The 14,328-nt window shown below is 42.4% G+C and overlaps 1 long non-coding RNA gene across 1 annotated transcript; it reads right to left on the reverse strand.

The window, feature by feature from the left end:
• Positions 1–1,067: 1,067 nt before the first annotated feature.
• LOC144283313 (uncharacterized) lies at positions 1,068–13,936 on the reverse strand. Its single transcript, XR_013351773.1, has 4 exons — positions 13,782–13,936; positions 12,588–12,664; positions 3,250–3,298; positions 1,068–1,512 (listed from the first exon to the last, which is right to left on the reverse strand). It is a non-coding gene; the product is annotated as an uncharacterized LOC144283313 (long non-coding RNA).
• Between the last annotated feature and the right edge of the window lie 392 nt (positions 13,937–14,328).

Consider the following 14,328-nt stretch of genomic DNA (forward strand, 5'->3'; position numbering starts at 1 on the left):
CAAGGTCTGTGTCCTGGGGCCAAGGAGAGCTCTAACTGTGCAATCTGAGAAGCTGTTGCCGGTGCTCATTTTTCCCAGGGCCCAGGTAAGTCCATGCTCTGAACAGAGCCTATTAGGTCACCTCACTCATCAGAAGTACACCAAATCACCAGCAAAAGGGATGAATGCAAGAGAATGGCATTTTCTCAAGTCGATCTCAGGCCTACACTATTCATCAGCTTCTCTGATTCACCTCTCTCCCTCATCAGCAACCACATAATGATTCTGTAACAGCAACAGCATCCATCAGGATCATTTAGACAGGCCCCACCTGGGTTGGCCCAGGTCACAAGGAATACAGCGATGCAGGGGTGGAGTCTAGACAAACAAACAGCAATGTTCACCAGGCAAAAGACGACTCTTTGCTGCCGTTCACCATCCCCACCTCTATACCTTGATACATGCTCCTTTGTCAATATGCAATGTACTTCCCAACACCAGTTCCACTATCTACATTCTTTATACATCCATCTCCCCCACTGGACTGAAAAAGTAGAAAGCACAGGGAGTACATTGTATTAATTTTCACATACCTTAAACTCATCTCATTGCCTAGTACATAGTGAGTGTTCCATGAACACATAAATGAATAATGTAGCCTAATTGCAACCTGGATTTTCATGTTTCTATAGCCCGTTACTGCCTACAAATGCTTTGTATTTTGTGATTCTCAACAACTCTGTGAGCTACTCAGGGCATAATCCATTCCCCTTTTAAGGAGGAAAAACCAAAGTTCCAAGATTTTCAGTGACTTGGCCATAATCACCAATTAGTAGTCTGTACAGCCAAACACCAGACCATGTTAAACATGTAGCAGGAACACAATAATGCTTGTTAAGAAAGAGAAAAGGAGAAATGGAGAGATAGAGGAAAGACGGAGGTAATTTGGATCCAACCCCGATTCAATGGTCTGACCATCTGCCCATGAAAATTTGGCAAGACCCACGTTGAGGGGCTGAATCAATGATTGTTTTTATAGCCAGAGATAAGTGGACACATTTTCACATTGACGAATTATCAAACAGCAATGTTAGTAATGTCGTTAGACTGTAATAGAGATAAAATGCAATTTAGATATGCATATCCTCTTTCTAATCATCATTTTTCCATCAGCCTTCGAGGTCAAGTTGAGTTTAATCTTCCTCAATGGCCATACTTTTGGTTTCAGTCTCCCCATATTCACTGTACCTCCTGTAACTTCCATCTAGCACATAATGGGAAAGGCATGTGTCTGGAGACTGGGGAGAGAGAGTGATTCTTCTTTGTTAAAACAAGACAAGGAAGGTTTGTTGCAATGCTGCTTTTCCTCATTTCCTCAGATCTCCAGCCTTGTCCACACCTCCACAAATATACCCACTTGAATACACCGTTGTCTATTTTAGGCAAGTCCCAATCGTTCTGCAAACACAGATGACTGTTCATGGATGTTTTCAGCAGCTTTGGAAGGCATGATGTTTGAATTCTTGAAATCATCTATTTTTCATGTGTAAATAAACAGTGGGAGGAAAGAAGAAGGCATCCATACAATTTTAATGAACAAGATTCCCATCGGTCATCAAAAGAAAACAAAAGGTAGCTCAATGGGCACAAGGAAGCTATTTTTCTAGTGATTTTTCTGCTCAACTCTCCTGGGAAGAGGAGTGGCTTCTAAATTAGAAAGAAAAAATGATGCTCTGAGTATATTTTTCCTGTCATTTCATTGTCTTTGATCTTGCATTTCCTAAGAAAGAAGCACTTAACCTCCAGTGTCAGATCAATGTTGGAAATGCATGCTTTATTTTAAGATCCTTTTTGAATGCAGAGAAACTCTGTGAATCAGGCCAAATCTGTCTGTTCACATACAAACCTACAAAGAGTCAAACAATTCAGTTACATTCAAACAACCAATATGCTCTAAAACTATTGGATGAATTCAAATATATAACTGGGTTTTTCATCAACCAGTAATGAATTATTTTTGAAGTAGCAACTATTTTCCAACATTTCTTTAATTTCCAAATGTAGTTAACTAAATTTAACTAGTCATGATGTTTTCAAACCATTTTCAGGGGCTCCTGGGTGGCTCAGTCAGTTAAGCATCTGCCTTAGACTCAGGTCATGATCCTGGAGTCCAGGGAAGGAGCCCCATGTTGTCCGGCTCCCTATTCAGTGGAAAGTCTGCTACTTCCTCTGTACCTCCCCCTGTCCCTTCTCTCTCTCTTGTTCACTCTCTTTCTCTCAAATAAATAAAATCTTTTTTTAAAAAAAATCATTTTACCCATTGACACTAACCAAGTGGATTCTCCCTTAGCCAAAATGGCGGATTCTCCACAGATTTCCCAGGAAGGTAGGTGAAAGGCCCCCACAGTCACACAAGCAGTCCATCATGGATCTGTTTGAATTCCCTTTTCAAGTGAAAGAAGTGTATTATGTTGCCAGAAGGATACTCCATCATCTATAATAAATATTCATCTGTGTGTATCATGCACTTGAGCTGCATGACTGATGAACTCCTGCTCCAGAAATGAATGGGAAACTCACTAAGACAAATGTCACCTTTCAGTGCTGTTCTTTCAGATAAATTGCAGTTAGATTTAAACAAAGTCAGTAATTTCATGCTTTCCAACTGGTGCCTGATTCAGTTCAGACAGCCCCCACTGTCTGTATAAGGGTGCTAACACCCAATTTGATTAGTTGGGTTTTGGCAAGCTCTACCAGGGAACAGTCAACGATTTCTGTTCAGCAATCTTATTATTGGAATACAATAATGCTAAAAGTATTTAAGCAATTTGGCCAATTTAAAATTTGGGCGGCTTCATTCATGGTTTGTAGGAACATACAAAGGTACGGCTCTTTTGGAAAGCAATTTGGCACCATGCCATAAAATTGCATTTGCTCTTTGATTCAGGAATCCTCGTCTGGAGATTAATCCAAAATCTTTTGTAAGGGGGGGGGGGCATTTATCTCCCAGTCCTTGGGGTTTTTTTATAGGGGGAAATTTCATACCCTAGAAGAATCAGAATCCTCCCTCTTTCATGCTGCCCCAACTGAGATAGAAGGACCCAGAAATGGGTACATTTGGACATGAAGCCCAACAAGAGCCTTCAGACATACGTTGGACTCCCTTTCTCCATGATGCCTTCAGGAGACTTGTTTTGTTCTATGCTGAGCAAGAAAAGATGTGAAGTTGATTCAGGGGAGGAAATATGAGGAAACCCATATGGCCAATACCTGATTCTCCATCCATCCGATCTAACACTTGTCTCTCATTGTACCAGATCTGTGGGAGGAAAAGTTTCATATATTAGCCTTTATTAAATACCAACAAGCTTTAATGTCTGAGATATCCACTGTGGTATTATTTACTATCCAAAAGTGGAAACATTTTAGGAACATAATTCACTAAGTGTAATATACAATAGTAGACAGCCATTGCAAATATTGTAAATATGATGTGCAAAATTTATTTTAAAATAATAAAGCAAAAAACTGAAGGATAAAACAGCAGTAGCAAAACCTCAGTATTTGTTAAAACCAAGTCATGAAAACGTTAATGTTCATCACACTGATTTCTCTCTAAAGATAATCAAATGAGGTAAAATGAGATATGGGTCACACTTAACCTAACTTCTATTATATTTATTTTATATGGATTTTTTTTTAGATTTATTTATTTGAGGGGGGAGGGCAGAAGGAGAGAACAGGGCAGATAGAGTCTTAAGCGACTCCATGCTGAGCACAGAGCCTGACACAGCGCTTGAACTCACAACCCCTAGATCACCACCTGAGTCAAAACCAAGAGTAGGATGCTTAACAGACTGTGCCACCCAGGCACCCCTATTTTATATGAATTTTTATTCATTTTTCACATATGGCAATAAAGGGTGCTCCTTACCTACAGAGAAAGTGTTGTAGCTCAAGTAGCTTCTTGGATGGCAGAAAGGCCAAAGTTTATTAATGTAATAGAGTTTAAAACAGTATTACTTAAGTATTTAGATCTGGAAAGTTTTTGTGGAGTGTACATGCCAGACCATCCCCTTACTTAATGTTGCAAGAAAGTAGGAACTCATACATTTACCACCAGACCCTCCTCCCCACACACTGAAATGTTTCAAGTTTAATTGTTCTTATCTTGATGAAGTCCCAATAGTTCATTTTTGCTTTTGTTTCTTTTGCCTTCGTGGATGTATCTTGCAAGAAGTTACTGTGGCCAAGTTCAAAAAGGGTGTTGCCTATGTTCTCCTCTAGGATTTTGATGGAATCTTGTCTCACATTTAGATATTTGCAAATGACGTATCAGATCAAGGGCTAGTTTCCAAGATCTATAAAGAACTTCTTAAACTCAACACCAAAGAAACAAACAATCCAATCATGAAATGGGCAAAAGACATGAACAGAAATCTCACAGAGGAAGACATAGACATGGCCAACACGCACATGAGAAAATGCTCTGCATCACTTGCCATCAGGGAAATACAAATCAAAACCACAATCAGATACCACCTCACACCAGTGAGAATGGGGAAAATTAACAAGGCAGGAAACCACAAATGTTGGAGAGGATGCGGAGAAAAGGGGACCCTCTTACACTGTTGGTGGGAATGTGAACTGGTGCAGCCACTCTGGAAAACTGTGTGGAGGTTCCTCAAAGAGTGAAAAATAGACCTGCCCTACGACCCAGCAATTGCACTGTTGGGGATTTACCCCAAAGATACAGATGCAATGATGCCGGGACACCTGCACCCCGATGTTTCTAGCAGCAATGTCCACGATAGCCAAACTGTGGAAGGAGCCTTGGTGTCCATCGAAAGATGAATGGATAAAGAAGATGTGGTCTATGTATACAATGGAATATTACTCAGCCATTAGAAACGACAAATACCCACCATTTGCTTCAACGTGGATGGAACTGGAGGGTATTATGCTGAGTGAAGTAAGTCAATCGGAGAAGGACAAACAGTTTATGTTCTCATTCATTTGGGGAATATAAATAATAGTGAAAGGGAATATAGGGGAAGGGAGAAGAAATGTGTGGGAAATATCAGAAAGGGAGACAGAACATAAAGACTCCTAACTCTGGGAAACGAACTAGGGGTGGTGGAAGGGGAGGAGGGTGGGGGGTGGGGGTGAATGGGTGATGGGCACTGGGGGGGGGGGCACTTGACAGGATGAGCACTGCGTGTTATTCTGTATGTTGGTAAATTGAACACCATAAAAAGTAAATTTATTTTAAAAATTGTTCTTATATAACTTTGTAGAGAACTCTTATACATAGACTGTTTTTAGTCAAAAAATAAAAAAGCAAAAATTTTAACACACAATCCAGCAATTGTTGTGCTCCTTGATATTTACCCAAATGAGTTGAAAACTTAGGTCACACAAAAATCTACACACATATGTATAGCAGCTTTATTCATCATTGCTAACACATGGAAGCAACCAAGATGTCCTTTTATACACAATCGGATAAACAAACTGTGATTTATCTATACAGTGGAATATTACTCGGTGATAAAAACAAATGAACTATCAAACCGTGAAAACATATGGAGGAATCTTAAATGCATTTTTCCAGGCAAAGAAAGACAATCTGAGGAGGCTCCATACTGTGTGGTTCCAGGTATATGACATTCTGGAAAAGGCAAAGGTATGAAGACAGTAAATGACTGGGGTTGGCCATGGACCTAAAGGATTGACGGAAGGGGGAATTAGAAGGAGCCCAGAGGATTTTTAAGACAGTAAAACTATTCTGTATAATTCTGTAAAGCTAGCATATGTCATTCATTATGCATTTGTCCAAATTATAGAATGTACACCACAAAGAGTGAACTTTAATGTACTCTCTGGGACTTCAGCTAATAATAATGTTATCAATATTGGTTCTTTAAATATACCAAATTAATACAAGATGATAACAATAGAAGAAACTGTGGGTGGGATTGGGGAGGCATAAGGAACACTCTTTCTGCTCACCTGTTCTAGAGACCTAAATCAACTCTTAAAAATGGTCTGTTAATTTTGTAAATGATAATTCTCACTTTGTGGCTATAGTATCACCTCTGCCACCAAGTACACATAGGTGGCATCTAAAGTGGTCAAGACATGAGTTGAGTCAGCCAGCCATGACTATCAGAGCAATGCTCCTCTGACATTCTTTTCATGGCCAAGGCCAAAAGAAGGGCTCAGTGACATCTGAGACCTTGCCAACATGGACTTTGCCTACTCCCTCTATTCCTCTACTGTTGGAAAATTCACATAGTTGGAAATAAGTCAGAATGCACGGTGTTTGACAGATGCAAAGCCAGCCAACTCCTACATTCAATAGCAACAACCATGATACCCAGATTTGTTAAAACCAAGCAGCAATGTCAAAACACTTATGTAGGGCTGAATTCAAACAGAGAACACTAGGACACAATTCTATGGACTCGAAAAATTAGAGTGTGTTCTGAACTGAGATTATGTTTAATATGTGATTCTCTGGTCCTAAAAAAAAATCACTATGTGTGTCCTTTAATTGGAATTACAGCTAAAACTGTGCTTGAAAACATGATGGGAAAAAAGATCAAAAGGAAAGTTCATACAGAGTTAGAGTTACTATGTTAAGATACTAGGACTATGTGTGATTCTAACAAACCTATATGATTTTCATCATTGCTATGTATTTTTTGGAAGCTGATCATCAATCATTTGATTGTTGAGTGATGATTCTGTATAAAGTACTCTGCACTCTTAGGGAGTGAGTCTTTGGGTGTAGCACACAACTTTTATGTCTCAGGCTCAAATATGACATGGGGAAATTAAGGCCAGAAATTTGACAAAAATCTCATGATTTAGAGGAAGGCCTAAAATCCAAATGTATTCATATCCTTCTTGGGGAAATATTTATAATATTGATTCTAACACGCTGTATTGAAATTCCTGTCTAGGCCTCACTAGACTGTGAATCAAAATGTTTTTCCAATTCATCCCTATGTCACCAGTACACAACCTAGTCCCTGAAATACAGTAGCTGCCCAATAAATGAACAAGTGAGTTTGATTAGTAGTACTCTGGGTTGCCCTTGAATTGATTCCTCACCAAGAATTGTAAATTCCTTGACAACCAGGATGACCTCGGCTTATATTCTTTTAGCATTTTCTCAAAACATGATACAGTGTTGGTAGGTAAACTACCAACAAACTGATGGATGAATGGAGGGAAATTTAAACCTAATAAACCTACCAATCCATTTAGTCTCATTATGGGTCATTGGCCCTGAGCATTTTAAACCTTACAGTTATAATAATGCCAGGGGTGCCTGAGTGGCTCAGTCACTTAAACATCTGATTCTTGATTTTGGCTCAAGTCATGATCTCAGGATTGTGAGATCGAGCCCCATGTTGGGCTCTATGCTCAGTGCAGAGTCTGCTTGAGATTCTCTCTCCCTCTCCCTCTGCCCTGCCCCACCCCCATTCATGAACATGCACTCTCAAAAAAAATGTGTATATATATAGGTATATATATATATAGGTATGTGTGTATATATATACACATATATTTTATATATATATATATATATATATATATATATATATATATATATATTAGTGATAATGTCTAATGCTCATTGAACATCTACTCCATGCCAGGCACTGTCCAGAGCATTTTCTTAGTCACCACATCTCTGTGCTCTAAATATCCCTCATCCCCCTATATTGTAGTTCATAGGTATAATGAGGCATAGAAGAGCTAAATCCAAGATCCATAGATACCAAGAGGTGAAGCAGGGGTTCAAACCCAGACAGTCTGACCCCAGAGCCCGAGCTCATCAGCTTCTTTTCTGCCCGGCTCATTCTTTATGAGTGAGATCTTCCCTCTGTCAGAATTTGCAGGAAAGGAGTAAGAATTTTGCCCACAAAGGGTTCCGGTGTATTTTTGTGATTAGCAGATAAATCTAACTGGCATCACAGAGTTATTCATCATGGTTTCCATACAGCAGAAGGTCTGCCAATGCCCTGCCGCACTATTTGACTTCACATTGACACAAAGCAATGAGAAGTCAGATCACAGAGGTAATGCTGTCTTGATTTCCAAACAGATGAAGTCTGGCAAACAATATATTTTTCCACTCAACACTGACTCCAACTCCAAAAATTTCTGGAGCTGGCAGTAGCAACATGTAAACATTGTCAGGGCTTTTAATAAATGATGGTTAATAAAACCTAAAAAGATTAGAGCCAAGAAGCCTAACTTCCTGTGTTTCCCATTATTTAATAATTTATTATATGAAATCCATTGACCTTTCCGTGGGCTTTTTTTAGAGGAAGCTGGAGCGTTAATTATGGTTTAGCTACTTTATTGAGCAGCATTAGCATACAAATAGGACATCAATAACCAATTATAATCTTCGTCTTGGAAAAGCAGGTCTTTTCCAGAGCCTCTGCGACTGCTAACTCAGCCACTTAAAGGTCTCAGCAGTTAATGATGGTGGCATTCAAGGCTCTTCTCAATCGACCCCCAGGGGGTCTCTCCAGCCTGCCGCCCTGATCCTCCCTTCCAGCCAAGCTGGTCTACCCACTGTAACCAAGCAGAACCTGCACTCACCTACCAGTGCTTCTTCTCTCCTGCTGAGTCTATCCACTCAATCTCTGGCCCTTTGATTTCTTGGCTCTGTGCACCCACCCCCAATTCCCCATTCATTCAGCAGATGTTTATTGGACCCTGGCTCATCCCAGGCACCGGTGATGTTGGGGAAATCCCAGTAGCAAGGCAGACATGATCCCTCCCCATAGAGGCTACAGGCTAGTGGAGGGATTGGCAAACATTCCCTGTAAAGGGCCAGAGACTGCATATGTTAAGCTCTGTAGGTCATATGGGGTCTGTTATGACTGCTTGACTCTGTCTTTGTAGTGGGAAAGCAGCCACTGACAAAATGTAAGCAAATGGACATGGCCGTGTCCTAGTGAGAATTTATTTACAAGAAACAGACAATAGGCTGGATTTGACCCATAGGACATAGTTTGCCAACCTCTGGCTTAGAGCCTGGACTCTGGAGTCAGAAAGCTGGGTGGCCTTCAGCAGGTTACACTATCTATCTGCACCTCAGTTTCCTCATCTGTAAAATGGGGATAATAAAGTGCACAACAGACTCTGGCATTCCCCTGCTATAACCCCACCAGTGGCTTGCCTTGAGCCAAATGCAGACTTGAACAACCTGCCTCCCACTTAGCTCTCTGAACCTCTTCATTAGCAACCTTCCCATCCCTGACTCCATCTCTGCCATGCTGATCTTTTCCCGCCAGGGCCCTTGTGATGCAGCCCCTGCTACCTGAAACCCTCTCACTCCCACTGCCATGGGTACGGATCCCATCCTTCCCGGTCCAATAACAAATGTGGTTTTCTCCCAGAGACCTCCTATGACCAGCTCAGCTAGAGGCACCCTCACACGCAAGGAAGGATGCCACCAGTTTCTCTCTGTTCCTGCCCCCACTTACCTCTTTTGGAGCACCATTCCAATTTGTCTTTATTTAATTCCTCATTGTATGTTCCTCCCCTAAAATATCAGTTCCATGAGTGTTAGGATCTCATCAATGTGTTTCCAGCACCTAGCCCAGTGCCTGGCATAAATATTCAGTCAATAACTATTTGTGTCATTAATAAACAACAAACACCGTAGGCGAACGTATCTTGGACAATTAAATGGCCTGGTATTTTATCTCTTCCACTGTTACATCAAGCACAATAGACCAATGACTCACATTCCTTCAAAGAGCTGATTTTTTTTCTAATATGAATTTTATCTTATAGCATGATGATATTTGATTTCTGGGATGAATAAATCATTGCCTTGTAGCACTTAATTTGATTGTGCCTCAAATGTCCCACATTGATCTACTTCTTGGGTTTCAAGAGCTTTCTTATTATTTCTGGTGATATTCCTTTCCATGGAAGAACCACTCCAGACCAAGAACCAGAAGGACCAAGTCATGAAAAGCTGACAGGCCTGGGTTCTGGTCCCAGATCTCTCAGATGCCCCGTGTGACCCTGGACTATTCAAATAACCTCTCTGAACTTGGTTTCTTCAACTTCAAAGGAAGAATATGAGCAGTTTTAGCAACAACAATCTAACATTCTCTGTTGAGTCACTGGTGTGGATGATAAAAATGAGTAAGAAAAACATTTGAACACACTTGCTTCATGAAAACACACTGCTTCGAAACAAATACTCGTGTGTTATCCACTCATGTAGAGCTCTCAGTCGGAATGGACTTTCTGGGGCCAAGGCAGTCCCTGAAATGATTAATTATTGTAACAGCAGAAAGGTAGATGAAGAAGCGACAGATGGCCCATGCGAAATAGCCTAGAATCACCTGCTATGAAATTAATTCCACATCTTGGAGGCTTGGGGCTCAGAACACCGTGCAAAAAATGACTGTTGATAAATCGTGTGTGTTTGTGTGTCAGCCTCTCTGCAAACACCTAAATAATATATGTCGTGTCATGTTTTCTTTCCTCCATCTCGTTTTAATACATTATCATTTATAGAAAACTGTGGGGAAACGTGGATCATCAATCAAGCCGTTAATTCCTGAGATTATGCTAATGAGATGCCCGGAGCGTTTGCTTCCCGGAATAGCTGCTCCCCCAGGAAGGATGCTCTTGGCTCTTCCAGCTCAGCCCTCCCTGCTTGGATCCGGGACCACAACACCATGGTGCTCCTCTTAAAAGGGCACTCAGCACGTCAGCACTGGCACAGGCGGGGCTGGCCCAGCCACACAGCAGAGGCCAGCGGCTTCCCTGGCAAGCTGCACATGAAACGGGCACGTGTGAAACACGAGGGGGAGGAAGGTGGGAGACCCCAGCTAATGAGCTCAGGAGGCCTCTGCCACAGCTACTGCTCCCACAGGGGAGCAAAGTGGAGGAGGAAGCCCGAAAGGAAATAAAGAGCCTCCTCGATAAGATGCTTGTCAGCTGGCCTGGCAAGAGGGGGCCCGAACAGCCGGGACTTCCATTCATGTGGAAGACAATCGGGGTAATGAGGCTGATGCCAAAGGAGAAAACCTCGATTATAGTAACTATCACTCACCAGGCACTTCTTGGCCACCGTACAGCAATGCGGCCTCTCCTCGCCACCAGTGTCACCCCCTTGTATCCACCGGGCCCCAAGAGGTGAGTCAAGGTTGCCCAGCTAGTGAGGAGCGGTGCTCCAAGCCAGGTGCACTACAGTCAGGAGTGTGTACTCACTGTCTCCTAGACTGCATACAGATCAAACTTGGTGGATTTTAATTCACTCTTTTCAAGTCCTCCAGAGAAATAAAATGGGTTTAGCCAGCACTGTCTTTAGGATGCTCCAAAATGAAAAATCCCAGGCTAGAAATGGATATTAGGCAGGCGTGAGTGACAATGAGGCAGCTCTGCGTCTGGACTGTGGTAGTAGTTAATCAAATCTGTGATACAACTGCACACACACGGGCATGGATAGCTCGTGAAATCTGAATAAACTCTGTAATTGAACCAATGTCACCTTCCTGGTTGTGATGCTGTACGATAGCTAGACAAGAGGTTACCTTGGGGGGAAACTGGGTGTCAGACACACAGAACCTCCTTATACATTTCTTTGCTATAGACTAACGTTTGTGTCTCCACCCTAATACAGCTGTCGAAGCCCTGGGCTCCAGTGTGATGGTACTTGGAGGTGGAGCTTTTGGGAGATGATTAGGTTTAGATGAGGTCATGACATCAGGGCCCCCATGATGGGCTTAGCATCCTCCTACGAGGAAGAGACACAGGAGCACAACGTGACTACACAGTGAGAAGTCAGCAGTTTACAAGCCAGGAAGGACTCCTTGGCAACCAGCAGGAAAACAGTACACAACCTGATTTTTTTTAAAAATGAGAAAAAAATCAGGAAAGTAGATGGAAACACAACTGGTTGATTAGCACATGTAAAGATGTTCACCTTCGCTAGTAGTCTGGGAAATACAAATTCAACCAACAAGGATATGTCCTTTCACATCATCAGGTTTGTAAAAATGTAAAGTCAGACAATAGCAAGAGCAGGTGGGTTACAAAGAAATTCTCAAAAATTCTGAGGGAGTGTGCATTTTTGCAACCAGTCCGGGAGCCATTCTGCAGCACTAGGTCAACCTGAAGGTGTGCCCATCTATTACCTGACAACGCCTCTCCAAGATGTACCCCCAGAGACACTTCCTTGCACACACAAGCATGTGCATGGAGCTTTATTTGTGACAATAAAACATTTGGAAACAAGCTCAGCATATTCACAGGTGGTTCTGAATCCATCAATGCCAGGCCTGGTTTCTTTAGCTGGGTCCTCCTGAGTCTCAGCTGGGCTGAAGGACAAACCTCCTGACAACTATGGCACCCCATGGGGACAGTCTGGGCTGCTGGAGGTCATGCTGAAGTTCCAGTTTCTCTGACACCAGGTCTGGGGAATTCAAACACATTTGTGAAACATAAACACACTTCTATGTTCTAAGGGCCACTGTCAAGGTTGGGTCCTGGACTCTGTCAGTGACCGTGCAAGAAAGTGGGCATATGGAATCTTTCCTGGACCAAGAACATACCAGGGATCGGAAGAGGGAAGCCAGGAGCCAGCCGGCAAGCTTCAAAGCAGGTGAGCAGGACACCTTGAGGATAAAATCTACAAAGAAAGGGTGGATAAGGCACCATGGGGTGAGTACGGTTGGGACAGAGCAGAGGACTCAAGACCAGGGGCTGCCAGTGAGCAGCTACTAAATGGGAAGGAGAATAAAGAGCCACCTGTTGGTCTCTTGGTGCCAGGTGCTTTCCAAAGGTTATCTTGTTTAATGTAAGAACATTTTCCCTCCTTTACTGAGATGTCAAGACTAATTCCAAGGCAGCTCATCAAGTTTCAGGCTGTAAGTATTGGGTCCAGGATTTTAAGCCAGGCCAGTCACACCCCAGAAGTCACTGTCATTCATCCCTTGTCATTTCATGGCCTTTCCTTAAGGTGAATTGTTTTGCAAGCCATCTATTCAGTTGCACTTTGGTTAATGATATTTTGGACCATGAACCCAAGATTTGGGACTGGCTGGGGTGCCCACTGATTAAGTTCGACAGCATCACTACTTGGATGGTATGAGGATGGTCTTCAGAGATGGATGGAGTTTCTCTGGAAAGGCCCTAAAACTTTCTAAACTTCAGTTTCCTATGTTATAAGATGAGGGTAAGAGCAACAGTATTTATCTCATCGGGTGAAAAGAGGTAAGATTTATTGCAGGCCAAGCCTGGTTCCTGACACAAGGCCAGAGCTCCAAGAGAGTCAAATATTCTAAGCACTTCATGTGTGTCCCTCTTCGTTCCCCAACTAGATTCTAAGCACCTCCTGGGAGACAAGCTAACTCCCATTTATTTTTGCATGCACTGCACAATGCCTAGAACACCACTTTCTGTCTGCTAGGGGTTAATCCACAGCACACTGCACAAAAACAGCCTTTTACTGGACTGTAAAATCTGGAAGTGGACTTTCTATATCCTGTGGCTTTACATTCATGAGTTCTGGAAAACTCCAGCCCCAGAACAAACATTAGGGCTGGCCAACTTGGTCAGGGTTGTCACCAAAAGTTGGGAATAGTACAAGCACCAGAAATAGAAGGCACATCTTTTAGGTGTTGTTTGGTTTAAGGTAGTTGGTTCACCTCGTGCTTGTCCAGAAGAGTTTTCCTTAAATTAAAAAATGCTAGTAACTCATTCTATTATAATTGGAAAACATATTTAAAACACACTTTCAGAAGCACCTGGGTGGCTCAGTCAGTGAAGCATCTGCCTTCAGCTCTTGTCGTGATCCCAGGGTCCTGGGATCAAGCCCCAAGTCGGGCTCCCTGTTCAATGGGGAGTCTGCTTCTCTCTCTGTCTCTCACTGCTGCTCATGCTCTCTCTCTCAAATAAAATCTTTAAGAGATACACACACTTTAAGATAAAGGGAGTGAAGTCTTTGGGAAACAGGCTGCATAAAGGACCATTATTATGTCATAGTCAGTTAAAATAGGGGCGTCAGACAGAAAAATGCCAGCGACAAAAGTAGCTTGTGTTTGCCTGGCTCTGGCACATGCTATTTGTCATTCGACCTTAACCATAACACTGGTGAAGGTCCTCACTAGACCCATTGTACAGAAGAGAAAACTGATATTGCAGAGGACAAGATACAGACCCCGTGCAAGGGAAGAAGCAGAGCGCAAACCCAAGGCCGCTAACTCCAAACCTAAGTTCCTCGCTTAGGCCTTAATGGTAGCAGCCCCACTGCCAAAAGCACCCTTCCTATCCAATCAATGCCCTCTTTCACCG

This window comes from Canis aureus, chromosome 14, assembly GCF_053574225.1.
Source record: "Canis aureus isolate CA01 chromosome 14, VMU_Caureus_v.1.0, whole genome shotgun sequence".
Classification (NCBI taxonomy): domain Eukaryota; kingdom Metazoa; phylum Chordata; class Mammalia; order Carnivora; family Canidae; genus Canis; species Canis aureus.